Raw genomic sequence first — 19,032 nt, forward strand, 5'->3', positions numbered from 1 at the left:
TATCTCAAAATTTTGATCGGATTACTTTGGGAAAAAAATGAGTGTGGGAGAGGGCTTAGTTACCCTCCATTTTTTTGTCACTTAAAAAGGGCACTAGAACTTTTAATTTCCGTTTGAATGAGCCCTCCCGCGATATTCTAGGACCACTGGGTCGATACGATCACCCCTGGGAAAAAAAACAAAAAAAAAGACAAACAAACAAACAAACAAATAAACACGCATCCGTGATCTTTCTTCTGGCAAAAAATGTAAAACTCCACATTTTTGTAGATAGGAGCTTGAAACCTCCGCAGTAGGGTTTTCTGATACGCTGAATATGATGGTGTGATTTTATGTGATTATGATGGTGTGAACCATTAAGGTTCTATTACTTTTAGGGGGTCTTTCCCCCTTTTTTCGAAAATCAGCCAAATTTTCTCAGGCACGTAACTTTTGATAGGTAGGACTAAACTTGATGTAAGTTAGGCATATAGATTTGAAATCAGCATTAAAAATCTGATCCTTTTGATGCATCTATTCGTATCGAAATTGTGTTTTTCAAGGTTTTAGTTACCATTCAGTCGGGTCGCTCCTTACTGACAGTTCGTTACCACGAACTGTTTGAAAACTTACAATAATATTTTTTAATGTGAGAGTATTAAGTCATGTTTTGTCCATTGATGCACTGTTTTGTTTTGGGTAACAACCCTTTATCCTGGAAATATTTAATTGCCTCTTTTTTAGTCCTTGGCAAATCCCAAATCTTCATTTCAACACTCTTGGTTAGGGTTAAACAGTATCCTTTACCACTATACATTCAAAACTGAATATAGGCAAACAGGTTTTGGCAAAATTCTAGTATAGCTACTTTTGGCTATCTTGGGAAGGGCTTTGGCTAGGAAAATGAAACTTTCAGGGATGGATCTACAGACTGAAAATATGACCTGGGAAGGTATTTTTGAAGTGCCTACCTCCCCTCCTTCTCCCTCTAGAAGGCACTGACCTTACATGACCTTTAAAAATAATTGTGTTATAAAAGTGAAACCTGACAAAATAGTTCTTCTGCTTAAATGAAGCACAAGAAAACTATTTTCAGCTACACAACTTTTTTCAGCTATTTTTCAGCTAATTTTTCAAACTATTTTCAGCTCAATCTCAATTTATGCAGTTTCAAAGATCTGCAAGTACAATTCCCAAAATAAAAAAAAAACCATTGATGTGGTTCAAATTTCGGCTTAAATAGCAGGAATTGCATTTTTGAAACTAAACCTAGAGAAAAAGAAACTCAAAAGTGAAAATTAAAGTATAATGTTGTTTTGTGAAAATTTAAATAGGTATATACTTGTCAAGTAGGCAAACTTCTAAGACTTAAAAATCAGGAGAGGGCTTATAAAATAGCTTGGCATTATCCTCCCAGTGTACGTTTTTGGTCCTGGATTCATTCGTGAAAGTTTCATTTTCCTAACCTAACCTCTTTCCAAGATAGCCAAAAGTACCTAAACTAGAATTTTACCCAGGTTTTTGTCTTACAGAGCGTAATTTTTGAATGCGTTTCCAATAACTGACAAGTACCAACGACTGTTGTTTTTTATTCTATTTAATGTTTTCTATGGACTTAGCCAAATTGTCTTCTGAATGAATTATATTGGCTTCAAGTACTTCTCTATTTCAGGGACGCGGAAACACAGAAGAATAAGAAGTATGTGTGTACCTCTACAATAGCTATAGTGGTAGATTCGTAGAAGATGAATGCTTTTTCTTCCATTGTTTTTAATTAACTTTCATTATTTGTAGTTGATCTAATTGTAACTTTTAATTACATGCCATTATAAAATTAATAGCTGTAAGCGCAATTTGTGAAGGAATATTCATGTAACTTGTTTTGTTCTATATTGGCAATACTGGACAAAATTGTGAGCGTTGTTTGAAAGTGTCGATGAAAGTTAATTGCAACAGAAAACAGGAATTGTTGGTATATATGATTGAGCCTATTGGTAATTTCACTTGAAAACATATTAAAAAAAATTATAACCTTATTATGAAGATGCGGCTTATTAACCAATAACTTTCATTGCTAGTATTCTATCACTCATGTTAGCTTCTCTCCATCGCCATTATTTTAAGGTCATACAGTCGATTTTTGCCAGTTTGGATTGAACAGCTATGGTCAAAACACGACAGTATTGGGTAAAAAAAAAAGTAATTTAAAACAAAATAATAAAAAGTTCCATCTCCTATTTACATTTGCATCTCATATTTTAGGTTCTCTTACAGGCCGTAATAACCTAATAAAACAAAAGAAAAAATTTGCGCCATCCGGCTTTTTAATCTTTTGGGGTTCAAGACACCGACAATCATGAATCGTTTAATAAAACGCACACATCTCTCTTGGTGGTTTCGATGAGCATGTTGAAAATTTTGGGAGGATCTAGATTCCTTCAACCCTCGTCTCAGCGAAGTCACTGAATTAGGCGGCAGACAGACCGCTTTGGGAATAATTAATAGGCTATACATATAGTTGTCAGATTTTGGGAACTATATTAAGGCTTCTTATTTATCCTAAGTTACATAAAGTTTTCGCTTAATATTGCAACAATAAAACGCTTCGGTATGCTAAAACCATAAGAAATTGAATATAAAAAAAGCTGTTCTGTTCCTGTTTCCACTTGCAATTTAAAGACAACAGACTTCCGATACTGAGCCCAAGGGACATCCATCACCATCATATGAAATGTTTTCGATATACCTCAACACAGATTCTGATTTTTGGCAATGAATGATTCTATAGCTATCAATATGAAAGAAAAGGACAGAAAGGGTGAGCTGGAAGTATCATTGTTGCAGGAATAGTTGCAATCTAGGGAAGAGTGAGGTGTGGCCCATAATAGTCGAAACTCATAAAATAGTTTTTAAAGAAACTGTCTAGTGACCAATATTTTCCATGTAAGATTATTTTGAAAACCACAGTTCTTATTCAGATATAGCTGATCAGTAATTTCTCATTAGGAGAAAAACTTATTAAGAGATCCAAAAAATACATGAGACCTCTCAGAATGGCCGCCAAATTGAAATAGGAGTACCGTACACCGTTAAAATCACTTTTTTTTCAAAAGGTCTTTACTGGACGCTTACAGTTCCTCATCTTGAACATTAACGGGAATTAAATTTTCATGGGTAGCACTGGTGTGTCTCCTTTCGTTTTTTCCCCAGGAGTGAATATATGAAATTAGTGGTTGCAGAATATCGGAAGAGGGCTTATTTGAACCGTATTGTCAACAAAAGAGAACAATTGTTGCAAAGAAGATATATATCTATGCATATATATACATTTATATATATATATATATATATATATATATATATATATATATATATATATATATATATATATATATATATATATATATATATATATATATATAGAGAGAGAGAGAGAGAGAGATATATATATATATATATATATATATATATATAAATATAAAATATATATAAAAATATATATATATATATATATATATATATATATATATATATATATATATATATATATATATATATATATATATATATATATATAATATATAGAATATATATATATATATATATATATATATATATATATATATATATATATATATATATATATATATATGTAAATCAACTTTTCGGAGAACGTCATAGAAGCATGTACTTGTACGCATGGCATTATTGCTCAACTCTATGGAATTCTTAAAGAAATTAGAATCTGTGAAGAGGTCTATTGTTCTAAATGTCCCCAACGTCTGTTGACCTTAGGAGAAACGCTTTCTATTTGTATTATTACCAATGCGTTTTCAAGAGCTTCGACAGTGGACCATGTGTTGTATGCTTTGATTTTGTTGTTTGTGTCTAGATAGGAATAAATTGTTACGTTTATGCCGTTTCCTTTAGGTCATTACCAAACGGAAGATGTCTAGAAGTCACAATGAAGTGCGTAGAAGAACCGAGTGAATAAATAGTAACATAAGAGAATATATATATATATATATATATATATATATATATATATATATATATATATATATATATATATATATATATATATATATATATATATATATATATATATATATATATATATATATATATATAATATATATATATATATATATATATATATATATATATATATATATATATATATATATATATATATATATATATATATATATATATATATATATATATATATTCTTAGTGAAACTGAATTTCAAGTCAAAGATTAATGAAGGAATCAACTATGGTAGTGGAGTTGAAAACAAACAAACAACAAGGACATGTGCTACAGAAATTAAATAAAGAATTTACAATGAAGCAATAGAAATTTTAATCGCCTCCTAGATTTTGAAAATTATTTTATTTAATATTTTCATCTTAAGAAAATAAAAAACCAGCAAAATTGCAACACCCTCTCTAGATCTTAAAATTTGTTTTAATCTACATTTAAAAAAAAAATAAAAAACTCCTTCTCCCCTTCTCCCAAAACTCCTTCTCCCATATATGCTCTGAATTCGAACCCCTACTAGCGCTACGAATTCAAAAGATACTATTGAAAAGGGGTCAAATCCACCCGTCCTCTGAAACCGCTGACGGTTGCCAGACATCATAGATCTCTAATCACTTTTATTTTCATGTAGTTTAGTTCTAACAAAGCCTTAATGAAAATCATAACGATTTTTTGTACTGTAGCTTTTGGCAAAGATTCTTCTTCAGGTTGTTAGACTATTGATGCACCACAGTCTCCAGAGCCAGTGTCATCAATTTATTCCGTTGATTTTATGAGACTGTTTGAATTATCTGAGGTATCCATCTGTCTTTTGTTCATAAGAATAGGGACGCAACTTAAAAAAAATCTAAAGAAGGTGGAGGGATTCCCTAGCAGTCTTGCTATTGTCTCCGATTCAAACGTTAGAACTAATTTCAGATATGACATCACATTGTGTCGAGTGAAAACGACCAAGCAAATGTCATTAGGTGAGACTCTGATGTCCTCGAGAAACATTCTTGGGGAAATTCATAGTTACTCTCTGGATAATCATCATTTCTCTTCGGAGATTCAGCTTTGATAAAGCTGAGCACCCTACTTAACCAAATAAGGTGATGAGACGGGCCCACCATAGGCAGGCATCAAAGATAAATCTACGCTGAAACAGGCATAGTATCAGTAACATTACTTTTCTATTCTGATAAGAACTTAAAAAATAAAGAAGAAACTTGCAATACCGGAAACAAGAAATGCAAGTTAGATTATAATCACTTTCAAGAAAGAAAGGGCGACGCCCGGACAAAACAAAATATAGCATGATCAAAAACCGTCAAATGTACGCTCCAACAAACAAACAAAAAATGCCAAATTACGTTCCCCTTCACAAGATCACGCCTATTATAATAGCCACGGTGTGTATTGATCTTAGCATAACCAATTTGTTTTGCTTAACCAGAGCCTTGTTTTCAGGCCACTCACATCCAACACAGAGTTCGACACAGGTTTAGCAGATTACCGTTTTGAGTGCCGTGTTCAACACGGTGAATGTCTTCTCAGAACCCGTGTTCAACTATGCTATTCTTAACGCACTACAGTTGTAAGATGAAAATGTTTTAATATTTAGCTGGTTTGAAGACGGAGAACCTGAAAACGATTTTTGTCAAACCCGCTTGAAACTCGGTGCCAGGAAACACAACTTGGCCTTTCTCATGAAGTCGTTGCACAAGTTAAAGGAGTTATTTACAACAACCTGTGCCTTAGCGGCAAGAAAGTGCCAATTGCTCTGGATATCCTTTATTCTTTTTCTGACAGAAGACGGTCAATTTTTCCTAAGAAGCCTAAGAAGGGGGGGGGGAATGATTATATTAATTAGAAAAAACATTTCACATGTAGTCTACAACATTATGACCATGTGTCAAGCACTAGAAGTTTATTTCATTTTTTTTTGTTATTCTTTGCTCTGACGGTCATGTACACTAGCGTTTGAGTGAGGGCATTATTTTTTTTTTATTCATTTTACTTCTATCTATTTATTGTTGCTATACACGGTAGAAATATTAATTGCTATAAATTTACCATATATCAGAAGGAATCTCGATGACGTCATACATTGGTGTGTTCTTTTTGTGCAAAAAGAAAAGAAAGAATAGTCTAATAACAACAAATACCATGGGCCATTCTATTTGAAACAATTTCTCAAAAATATGTTGAGTAAACCACGAAGCAGTAATTTTTGATCATTTTAAGTTTCAACTTAATTCTTTACTTTCATAAGAAAGACTTCGTTTTTTAAAATTCGTTTTTGTACTTTTTTAGATTTTAAAAATATTGATGATAAACCTCATAAAATGATCTTTTTCCAGCTTTGGCAAAAAAGAAAAGAAGCTAACATGAGTTTTTGCTAAAATAGAACATTAAGTATAGGTTTAGCATCCTACAAAAAGTACGTTGAAATGATCAATAGCTTTGAATTGATTCTTTAAATCTCTCTCTGCCATGTTGGCTGCATGCTACTTCTATTTACGGCAATTCGGGGATGCCCGTGCCCCCTAGTTTCATACCCCTACCTAGATTTTGGGAAATAGCTTTTTTTATAGTCTTTTCATTGGAAAATGTCTTTGGTATTCTCATTAAGAGCATTGGAGAAACAACTCAAAGTTCACTTTTCAGGTAAGGGAACAATTTTCATAAAAAAAATTCGCAAACATTTTTATCATTAAGATTAATCAAACTATTATTTACTGTTCCTGAATAAGCTTCAAATGACAATTTTTTCTCACTTGACAGTTTTATTTAAAAAAAAAATTCCTAGATTTTCGGTTACTACGGGCTGAACGTCGTTATTTGCTAGGTTGCAGCAATTGTTGCAACCATGATATATTCTTATACGAGTCCAAATTACATGACTGTTAAGATGTTACCTCTGGAGCTAGAGAAGTTCAGGTTGTTTTCTTTGATTTTTTTTTTACATTTTCTTTTGGAAGCCTACTACGAATTTTGTAAGCTTCCGATGAATCTCTTTTCCCTGTTTAAAAATCTTAAAATTACATAAAAAAGCTGAAAATTGTAAAGTTTACTATTCCAATAATCACGAGAATCTAGAAAAAGCAGCAGTGTTGCTCCGCAACACCTATTCAGTTACAAAACTAGTTAGTTTTTTTTTACAGCAATGCTTTGATTACTTTCAAAGTAAATACTTTAATGCTTATGGTAGCTACGGCAAAAACTATCAGATTAGTTAATTGCTTATTTTTTTCATTTTCTTTATTCATTCCCTTTTGAGCTTTACACTTTTTGAGGCTATTTACTTTATCTTGAAGTATTTTGGACCTTTCACTGTTGTAATTTTGTTAGCGGGAGATTCTTCTTTAAGCATATGCTTAAGTATATCTTCTTTAAGCATATGTAAGTTTTCCACTAAGACCAGGGGCGAATCTCCAGCATTTTTATTGGAGGGGGGAGAGGGGTCCATATCTGGATAGTCAAAGGGCATGGGACGTTTAATATTTTTTTTCTCTCCACCTTATTGGGGGAGGGCAGCCCCCCCCCTTGCGACCCCGAAACGACGCCCCAGACTAAGACGAGTGATAAAAACAGTAAATGAGACAAATTATTGGGTACAAAGTATTTATAACATTTTAGAATTATTTTAATTTGAAATTGTCAATTATGCGTGAAAAAATTATAGCCCCAAACATGCATATGACGCCTAACGAACGTGATCTCACAAACAATTAACATAGTCCAGAATGGACAAAAACGAAAAAAAAATAGCTGCAAGCTAGTTAAAAACAAATAACAACCCAAAGTCACCAAAATCTAAAATATGTGCTTAAAATAATTCTTTAGATAGCCTCAAAGGAAGAAATCCAGGCCGAAAATATCGCACGTGGTCACTCGCCAATTCACTCTGTGTTTCGAGAAATGATGCGACATTCTAAGATGATGACGAGAGAGATGATGCAAATTTCTCATTCTCTTTTTTTTATTAATAATGCTAGAAATTCTGTTATTTGTGACAGGCGAGAAGTATCGTGTCCTACCGTGTCCGTGTCCCGTGTTTTCCAGCTTTTGTATCTTAAATTGGATGTTAAAAACTTTGAAAATTTACAATTTTAATAGGATGGTGCCATCTATCGCACGACCAAGGAACGAATATGCTGGCCTTTGTTGAACGAGAAACGAGAAATCCTGAGATCACATCTTCTTTTAAAACACGAAGTGAATTGGTGGCGCAGTGGCAACAATATGCAAAACTTTAGCGGGAATAGAAGGGGGGGTACCAGCCCCAGGACTCACCCCTGCTGCCACCTACAACTTTTTTTAACACCATATATGGGCATAGAACCACATGGTTTATGGTTTTTGTCAGTGAGAATGAAAAAACAGGACTTTTGTCACATTTATGTCTGTTTTCATGGATGGTTATGTGTGTTGGTCGATTTATTTGATGTTTTTCATGATTGTCAACATCAAATTATGGATGTTTTATGGTTTTTGTCAGTGAGAATGGAAAAACAGAGGTTTTGTCCCGTTCATGGATTATTGAGTCTAATGGGGGCAGGTCAATGACACTTCTTTCTTGTTGTTGCTCGGCGCGAATGCTATGATCCAGAAATTGCACTTGTTGTTGTGGATAAAATTGTTCAATGTTATGAGTTTCCCGGAAACAGTTAGATCACGCGTTTCCTTCTCAGCCAATCAGCGAGTCGGATACATCCCCCTTCTCAGCCAATCAGAGGGCTTGTTACGTATGGTTTTCCCCGTTACATAACAATTAGCCCTTGAGATTTCGTATATAACGGACATGTAATGTGATTAAATTATCAGAAAGTATTTTGACACAGTGCAAACAACTAAAATGGATAGAACAATTAACATTATTGACGAGCTTGAGGCCTTGGCAGCTGCAATTAGCAATGTAAGTGCATTTTTATTTTCAAACGAATTTTCCTTGGACATCCTCCAGTATATTCAGCTAAAACGTAAATATATTCCTTTACCCCCAACCCCTCCCCCCCCCCCAAACCATACAAACATCACTTTACAATCTTTATACTCACTAGGAAAACGTAAATATATTCTTTTTACCCTCGAAACCTAACCCCCCCCCTCACTGTTTTACAACAAAACTCTCGCAAATGGAAATAATAATCTTTTCGTTAAACTTATGCAATTTTAAGTGTTCTATATCCTAGCTAAAAGCGACCATTGACTTCCGTCAATTTTTAATGAAAATGTCGCTCTGGTTTTGACATAAGACTCCAATGTGAGGCCTATAATTAGCTATCACCCCTTTTCCGGTGTGTTCACGAACGCGGCAGCCAAAGTCAAAGGGTTTTGTTTTGGCCGTCAAATTAAAACAGTTTTAAGCAAAAAGAGATTGTTGTATATTAAGCTTGTAGATTCCTAACCTTGTATTTGTCGGAGAACCGATGAAAGAGATTATTTTCAAATTAAGTTTAACAATATATTTAGGATATTATGTGAAAGGGGGGAGGGGGCAATACATTGCTTCTAACAGCTTCGTTGTAAGTAAATTATGTAAAGGGGATGGCAATGCCTTCAATTCTACCGCCACCAGTGTAGAATGAAAACAAACTGTTTCTTCGCGTGAAAAGTAAGGGGAGTGGGTTTAAGAAAAAGATACATTGCTTTATTATGCGTAAATTTAATAACATTTTTACCTATGTTCGCAAATTTTAGGCATATAAGCTATATGTTAACGATTTTTGTATCTTATTTAAAGCCTATAGACTGGAACATTTAAATGATAAAAATATAAACATTGATTTCTATCCTAAGACTACAGAGTACTGTTTGTCAAGATTTATTTTTTCACATGTTGTGCAATAAAAACGTTTGATTTCTGAGCCAACTATATTTCTCGTAAATTTTACTTTTTGCTTTGCTTTTGGGTTTTGGGGGAGGGGGCTTCTTAGTGGATAAATTCTTTTCTAAACAAAATTGTAGTTAATAACTTTCTTTCCTTAAAATAAAGGGGCAAATTATTCAAATACTAACTTTTTTCTCTTCTTTTTAAGGCCAATTATGAAGAATGCGTGTCGCCGCCACCCGCTAAGAAAGCGAGGGCCAATAATGCGCCCCCTATGAACGCGTCAGTTGTGCAGTATAGTCGCTGGCTAAAGCCCCCCAACTCCACTGGCCAATCCAACCTAAATATCGGCTATACAAGACCGACACTGCCTGTACAAGCCGCAGCCCAATTTGTACAAGAATGTAACGCCACCGGTCCCTCCACCCTCCAACATGCACTACCCGGTCCTTCGGGCAACCATGCCCAGACGAATTTTGCAAATGTAAGCATTTTTTCCTACCTACCCATCAATTTCTTCCAATGTTATTTTTAGTCTTTTCTTTTTCACTATTTTTCAACACTATAAAAGTTTGTCTCAGAGATATTTAAAAAATGTTATTTTCTCTATAATCCCACACCCTTTGTTTTAAATTTCTCTGCTCCCCCCTCCCTCGGAGATATCTAAATATAATGTAATTTTTGCATGTCAATGAAACCGCTCTTTTTCTAATCTTTCCAATTTTCCATTGTAGACATCTTCGCTTTCTCATAATAATATATTTAGCTAATTTTCTAGTTTACTGTTAGAGAACCTTTTTATCACAAAATGCTATTTTTCGTTGGAATATTATAGTTTTAAGTGGCCTAGAAGTAAACCTTTTATTTCATCACAGTAAAATTATGTCAGAGATATTAAAGGACATTGTTCCCCCTTTTAAATCAGGTCACTGTTATCGCATACATTCAGCAGTCTGCTGAATCGGCTCATAGTAAAGCCGAAAAGGGATACTATATCCCGGACATAATTTCCTCATAGAAAACTGCCTTTGCGTTATAAACTGCCGTTTTATTTAAACACAATTTTCTATGAGGAGGCTTGGCCAGGAGCCGCGGAGCCCGGAATGCGCCGTTGGGTCCGGGAAGCGCTGTGGGGCAAGGTTGGGGAAGCGCAGGGGGAAGCGCCGCGGGCCCAAGAAGCATAACATGGATGCGCCACGAGTCAGGGAGCGCTGTAGGATGCGCTGTGGGCCAGAAAAGCATAACAGAGATGCGCTGTGGCTCCGAAAAGCGCCAAAAAAAAAATAAAAAAAAATAAATAAATAAAATTAGTAGTGATGATTTGAACACTTTGAAAATAAGCTATTTTTTTTGAACAAAATCAAATTGCAGCCTTCCATGTAAAGCGGCATTTTAGATTGTATTTATCTTATATTAAGTTGGATTTTCTTTCAGTTGAATTAACCAAATGCTATTAAGCAATAATACAAATTTTAACAGTAGGGATGATTTGAACACTTTGAAAATAAGCTATTTTTTCATTTATAGATTGGACGACCATTGGTCCCCTACTCTCCGTCCAGTGAAGAAGAGGAAGAACCAATTCTAACACCGCCAGTGGAGATTCAGGACAACGAAATCATTAACTCTATTGAAGTACCTTTCGATATTGATGAGTTTATAGCTGATTATTTTAAAGTAGATAATAGCACAGTTGAGCTGGTAGACATGAGTTCGTATACTTTGCTGCTTTTAGATGATTTTACAGGGAACCCTCCTCCTCCAGCCTCCGATACCCTCACGACACCACTCCAAACACCTGAAGTGGAACATGCCCCAAATTTTGTTGAACAACTTGGGGGAGGGGTAAATATCCCAGCGGGGGAGGGGGAAACAACTCTCCCCGATTTTCAATTGACCAACATAATTTTAAATGCAATAGTTGTTTACACTGCGACGTTTGGTGATCCTTTTAATACACTAATGGGGGGAAAATTTGTTTTTGACCCCGTAAAAATTGTGCATGCATATGTAGATAAAATTCGTGCACTTCTGGAGAAACAAATTCAATTGTGGGGGAGGGAATCAATTAAGGTTTCTATTGTTTTAAAAGTGTTCTATTTAAATGAGGGGAAAAGCGAGGTTTACTATCATTATATACATTCCGAGATGCGTTTGGTTTATTCAAATTTAGAAAATTTTGAGGGTGCTTTCTTGGATTGGGTCGATCAAATTATAACGCATCTTGAGAACTTTAATGAAAATGGGAGTGGCTCTCTGGTTTTATTTATTGAAAATTTAAGCATTAATATCTGTAAAATTAATAAAGATTTTATTTTAAGAAGAGTGACTGATAGTTATAATAGTGATACATTTTTAAATTATAACCATAATCTGGAGGGCTGTCACGGTGTCAAAAGAATTTGTTTTGAAACAGGTCAAATATATTTCAGGTATCCTTTCTTAATATCAGCTTTCCAAGCACTGAAAGATGAAGCTACTAAGACGAATTTAGATCATTGGAATATACATGAGAAGGACGGTTCCCATTTCCCCATTGTAGATTTCTCATGTTTAGAAGGGAAATATGCAGTAACGCTTCGAGCTATTGACATGTTTGAAAGTGCAAATGCTCATTTACATATTGGCGTTACTAGGGTACAATATGAAACTGACTTAGAAGTTGGGGCTCGTTCAAAAAAGAAGGGGGTGGTCTTCCCTGCACGGAGTTCCTCATTTGATTTGGTTAAACACTTGGTTTGGTTGTTTTACACACCACCTAGTAAACCAAAGACAATCGGTCATTTTAACCCTATCACTGACAATAGTAGAGGTCTGGGGGGTGGTAAGGATCTTGGGGTATGCGTCTATTGTCCAAAATGTCTCTCACAAGTCTGTAGTGATATAAAACTATGGAATTCCATGAGGCACTGTAGCTAATATGGATCCCAGCCAGTGGAAACAGTTTCTGAGGGTAGGGTTATTCTACAATTCAAAAATTTGGAGAATAAAGTTCTCCAGTGCAACAAAATATCTTTAGACTGTGAAGCTAGGCTGGAGGAGGTGAACGATTCCCAATTTCCAAACCGAGTCAAAGAACATCAGGCTATTGCAGTGTCCTACGCCCAAGCGCAAAGAGATAGTTCTAACACCATGCAGTTGTTAGAAATAGTAGAAACATTGGATGAGGGGCCCGAGTGCATGGTCAAGGCATTGACTAAACTGATTGGCACGGCTAATGGTGCTATTTCTCGTTTGAGAAATACGCATTATCCAATGGTTCTGTCTGCAGAGGAGCGTCTCGCGATTAAAAATAAAAAAATAGGTGGGGTTTGTACGGGGGAGTTTGCAGAAGGGGATAAGGGGACTAACGGGAAACGGGGGGGGAGGGGGAAAGTCAGAGATCATGATCACTTGTGGCAGGAAATATCCTTGGGGGTAGTAATTTTAGGGGGGTTGAGCATCAATCGTGTAATTTAACTGTTAGCCAGCAGTTTTTTATCCCAGTTTTTATTCATAATTCTAACTATGATTTAAAATTTATTTGACCGGCACAGGCACGTATGCATAGGGAGGGAGGGGGAGTAGATTGTCCATGGGTGAATAGTTCATTTACCTATAACATTATTCCCAAATCGGTTGAGAAGTTGTTGCTTCTCGAACTGAAATGGCAGGTAGTGGATAATGGGCGTACGTGCTGGAATAAAATCAGGTTTTTAGATTCTTTTAGTTTTTCTCCCAAGGCATTGAGTCAATTGATTCAAATGCAGAAAAGCAACAATTTAGATAGCTTTCCCTTGCTTAAACAACACTTTCCAGACAGTGAAATGTATGACCTATTGACCTGCAAAGGTATATACGCATACGACTATTACTGTTCTGGCACACGCTTAAGTGAGGTGAAACTACCTCCAATTGAAGCTTTTTACAATTCACTGACCAACAGTGAATGCACAGCCGAGGAGTATGAGTTTGCCAAGAAGGTGTGGTCCAAGGGGGATTGTAAAAATGGCTGGGATTATTGTAGACTGTACTTGGCCAGTGACGTTCTAACTCTGTTGGATATAGTCTGTAAGAATACAGACCAAATCTATTCAGAGTTCGGGTTAGATATAGGCTATTATTTTTCTACACCCCATTTAGTGATGGATTTAATTTTAAAAATTAGCAGGGAGGACATAGGCCTAATCACCGATGTACATCAACACCTTTTTGTAGAGCGTTCAATGAGGGGAGGATATGTTGTTCATGGGGACCGCATCTTATCAACCAATCCGAGCGGGCAAAGCACAGGTGCAAAGTCAAATGCAGTGTTCTTGGACATGAACTCATTGTACCCCTCGGCAATGTCTCACTACTCTTTGCCGTGTGGGAACTATCAATGGCTTGAGAATCCCTGTGAGTTCCCAGACATTAACACCGTCGAGGACAATGGGCCACAAGGATGGTTCTTTGAAGTTGACGGGCACAGTCCGCTGGTGCTTCACAACTCAGTCAAAGATTTTGTCTTTCCCTGTATCAATCGGCCGGTGAGCAGGGACTCTCTGAGCCCCTGCAACCGATCATTGGTTGAGGATATGGGGATGCATTGGACTCCCTCCAAACAGAAACTGATTGCTGATTTGGACCCTAAGGAGAATATCGTTGTTCACCATATGCTTTTGCATTGGATGGTGAGCAATGGTTTCAAGATCATCAAAATACACAGGGGCCTACAGTACAATCAGCGACTTTATTTGAAAACATTTATCGATACCTTTTTCGATAAACGCTCTAGGGCGAATTCAAAGGTGGAGAAGGAATTGTACAAGCTCATTCTAAATTCAGCGTTTGGCAAAATGTGTGAAAGCGTTCGTAATAGATCTCACTGTGACGTCGTGACTGACCCTCTAGAGTGTGCACGAATTATTGCCGATCCCAATTTTACATCATTCACGAGCATAGAGGCTGGCATGGTTCTTCTACACAGGCGAAAGCGAAATGTGGTACTGAACAAGAATATTGCAGGAGGTAGTTCAGTACTGGAAATTTCAAAAAAGCTCATTTTGTCGTTCTTTTACAATTTTTGCAAGGTGCAATGGCCACCGGAGGGGGAGGTTAAAGTTTACTATGGGTATACAGATTATCTGCTGTTAAAGGTAAATGGTACTGAAGATTTATTGGGTGATTTGCAAAATGGGGTGCACATCAGCTCGCAGATGGATTTCACCAACTGGAATCCATCCCTCTACCCCGAGTTGGTGAAACGTCAAGCCCCCAACCAACTATTAATGTTAAAATCAGAGACGGGGAGTAATTGTATATCCCGGGAGATGTTTCCGGGTCCCAAAGTCTATTGCGCTGAAACACATGGTGGGGAAGAAAAGACGGCGTGTAAAGGGGTGCCTACACATTTTGTAAAGAGCAATTTAGACATGAGCGTGTACAGAGACTGTGTAGAAAGTAGCCTAGTGCCGAGAGCACAAGTGCTTGCAATTCGCTCTCTACAATATAGAAATTATATTGTGAGAGTAGAAAAGAATGCAATGTCGTGTATATCTGACAAGGTCTATGTGCTCGAGAATGGTGTGACTGTTCTACCCCATGGCCGCTACCGTATTTCAGACCGAGTTCAATGCATTGACTATCGCAATCAACTTGGTCTGGATAAATTAACCTAACCAACTAACCACTCAACCTTTCATAAATTAACTAATCCCAATCTAACCCACTCTAACCACCACCAACCCAACCACTAACCTGCAGTAGCAGTGACGACAACTATTGTTTTTCCATCGCGGCCCCCGGGGGGTTGTGGGAGGGGGGGGGGGGTCCCTTCCCGCGGCCGCCCCGGGGGGGGGGGGGGTCCCGCCTGCGGCCGGCCGGCCTTCGCCCCGCGGTCCCCGGGGAGGGGGGGATCCCACCTTTAAATTCACAGTAATTTTCAACTGTGCTATTGTTCCAAGTGTTTTTTCTGTTGTACAAAAAGTGGTGTATATAAAAGTGTTGTACAAAGATGTTGTACAGAAGAGTGTTGTATAGAAAAGTGTTATTGTACAAAAGTGTTGTACAGAAAAGTGTATATTTTAAAGTGTTATCATTGTTCATGTTGAACAAATAGAGTTTTCATGTTGACAATGAAATTATGTCAACTGGTCTTGTTGAACAAGTGTTATTTTTATCGTTGCAGTTCATGTTGAACAAATATTTATTTTCATGCAGTGTCGAAATAAATGCTGCCATGAAATATTGTTTTTGTTGTTCTTGAATAGATAGATCTATGGGAAAATTATTACTACTTATTCATTGAACACGTGTGATTTACAGTTAGTTGTAGTCCGACTGTTGCCCCCAACAGCAGCATGTATCAATTTAAAACACCCTTCAGATCGTTTCTGTGTGGTCCCTCAATGTCGGCGAAAACAACACTTTTAGTTAGAATAATTCAAAATCGTGATAAAATGTGTTTAGAGAAGCCAAAAAAATCTACTATTGCCATTGTATTTGGCAGGAGTCCTACGATAAAATAAAAGCTATTGCCACAACCATACCAATACAATTCATACGGGGACTTGATGTTTTCAATAGTATTGAACCGAACTCGTGGCTGATTATTGATGATTTGGCTGAATCCATTGAACAGTTCTCACAGGAAATGCTACAACTGTTCACCGTTCGCTCCCATCATGAACACATTTCCGTTACTCTGGTTCTACACAATCTGTTTTATCAGAGCAAATGTATGCAAACCCTTGCTTTGAATTGCACCGTCTATATTATCTATCGAGTTGTTCATGATTCTAGCTCACTCATAACTCTCAATAAGCAGATATACCCCGGCGCCCCTAAATTTCTGTTGTCAGCGTACACTCAGGCGACTAGCAAGCCCTACGGTTACATTTTGCTGGATCTTAATCAGAGCACGCCCGAGGATCTACGTGTAGTCACCGACATTTTCGACAATGAAATTACAGTATATCTTCTGGTGAACAGTAGAAAAGGTTATTAGTTGCCAATATGACACTGAAGAAACTACACGAACAACGGCATTTATTTTCCGTTTTAAGCACTTCAAAACCCTTGCTTAGGAAGGCCATACTCAAACATGGTGTTGACAATGATTTCATTAATCTAATATCTGAAGTTTGTTTAAATTTAACTGTGGGCAATGTTCAACTGCCAGATGGTGTTAGACAACATACAACGCAACATCGTTCCAGTGTAGGTGCCTTGGGTTGTAAAAAAAAAGTAAAAAAATTTAAAAGAAAACGGCTCCTTCAAGCAGGCGGTAGCTTTTTCACACTTTTACTGCCAATAATTGCAGGACTTGTAAACAGTTTTCTCTAGAGAATGGCAAAACCCTATAAATTGACAACATTTGAACTTGTCCTCTCGCCCATCAAACATTTTGAAAACAATCTAAACAAATTCATTAATGATGGGAATATTTCCGATGAAAAAAAACTGCTTTTACTTCAAGATGCATTGAGACGTGTGGACTAACACAAACCATATCGTGAGAGACCTATCGCCGATCCCTCTAAACAGGAAACATCTCCTCAAGATTCTGCACAATCAAAGGAGAAGGAATTGAATTCAATTGTATCAAAAATTGGAAACCTATTGCCGCTGACCTATCGAGAACAGAGTAAAAGAGTATTAACATATCTCATGTTGGAAACTGGCGTACAGTTTCAAGTCGATAGCACAGGGGAACTAGTTATAATTCAGGGGAAAAGCTATAATCTAGTTGAATTAATTTGTGATATGTGGACAAATAGTAAAGGACTCTTATGAACTGACAATAATCTATACACCTTTCTGTGTGTATCAAACTTTCCCAAAAGTCTTATTGGCAATAAGCAAATTCTAAAGAAACTAAGAGAGTATAGTCTTCCTCCAACTCCAACAACACCATTTAAAAAAAAAGAAGAAGATTTAATATTTGAAGATACTATCAGCGCCATTGATTTTACAACACCTCTGGCTGCTATTCAAAAGCGAATATGAATTTAGCCGCCCGCCAGTGGGCAAAAGGGTATTTGACATTACACTACATGTCCACGTTCAAAATGGCTAAAGTCTTAACATGTGTCGTTGAAAATGTTGACGAGGTGGGGAGTTTAAGTTCCCCCAAAACGCTTTCTAATGTCTCCGGCATCACATTGAAAAAAGCAAAAGAGTATCTAGAGAATGAACTGAATTACACACTGCATCGGAATCACATGCTTCGCAGTAAACAATATCGACAAACTAAAGCCTTTTTCCCTCTGCAAATAATGCAAACGGATCTTTTAACTCTAGACACAGTTCAAAAGCGTCACAATGCCCCCGACAAATATATTCTGGTGGCAATCAGTGTCTTTAGTCGCTATGCATATGCCATTCCACTGCGGTCAAAGAGAGCTGTTGAAGTTGCACGAGCCATTGAAAGTATTCTTGAACAGGATTCATATAGAAAAATTCAATCGGATCGTGGCAGTGAATTTGTTAATCCCCATGTGCAAAAGGTTCTTTTGAAATATAATACAACACTTTATCATAGTCACAGTCCGATAAAGGCTGCATTGGCTGAACGATTAATAAGAACGATTCGTCTATTAATTTCAAGATATTGTATTCTAAAAAATACACCTGCTTTTATTCATGATTTAGATAAAATCATGCAGATATATAACCACTGACCCCACAGATCTCTATCCAACTCTCCCACTCGGAATGATCATTATAGTTAAACTGCAGTTAATGCCTTTCTTTAGAAAAGATCACATGGCAATGAGAAGAAAAAGAAGAAGAAGAAAGTCATTGATGTTTATAGCTTTAAAATTAATAGAACCAGAACTATTTTTGAAAAAGTGACTTATTTATGGATCACCGAGATTTTTAAAGTGTCCAAATTCATGCACAACAAACCCGTAAGAACTCAGATATAAGATAATAAAGATGACGAGATTCTCGGTGGTTCTTATGAATATGAACTACAAAGAGTTAGAAACATTACCGAGAGGTATCAATTTGAAAAGATATTAAAGAGTCGTACACGCCATGGCAAGAGACAGTTGCTTGTTCGCTGGCTAGGATACAACTCAGATTTTGATTCTTGGACCAGTGTTGAATACACTGACAATGCCCAATGATTTCTATGTGACTTTCATGTCTAATGTTTCTGATCCTCTCTACAATGACTTGAATAGGACCAGTGATTTTTGGACGAAACTCTCCCCCACCATCAAAT

At 36.5% G+C, this 19,032-nt stretch overlaps 1 protein-coding gene across 1 annotated transcript in view; it reads left to right on the forward strand.

Moving 5' to 3' along the window:
• Ktl (BTB/POZ domain-containing protein Ktl) overlaps positions 1-2,490 on the forward strand; it is a 29,641-nt gene extending 27,151 nt beyond the window's left edge. The window contains exon 3 of the mRNA XM_089087474.1: positions 1,652-2,490. The gene's annotated coding sequence lies outside the window, so the exon portion shown is untranslated. The remainder of the gene's footprint in view (positions 1-1,651) is intronic.
• Positions 2,491-19,032: the final 16,542 nt, after the last annotated feature.

The sequence above is a fragment of the Artemia sp. Qi Xiang Cuo genome, chromosome 4, assembly GCF_049724085.1.
Source record: "Artemia sp. Qi Xiang Cuo chromosome 4, ASM4972408v1, whole genome shotgun sequence".
Classification (NCBI taxonomy): Eukaryota; Metazoa; Arthropoda; class Branchiopoda; order Anostraca; family Artemiidae; genus Artemia; species Artemia sp. Qi Xiang Cuo.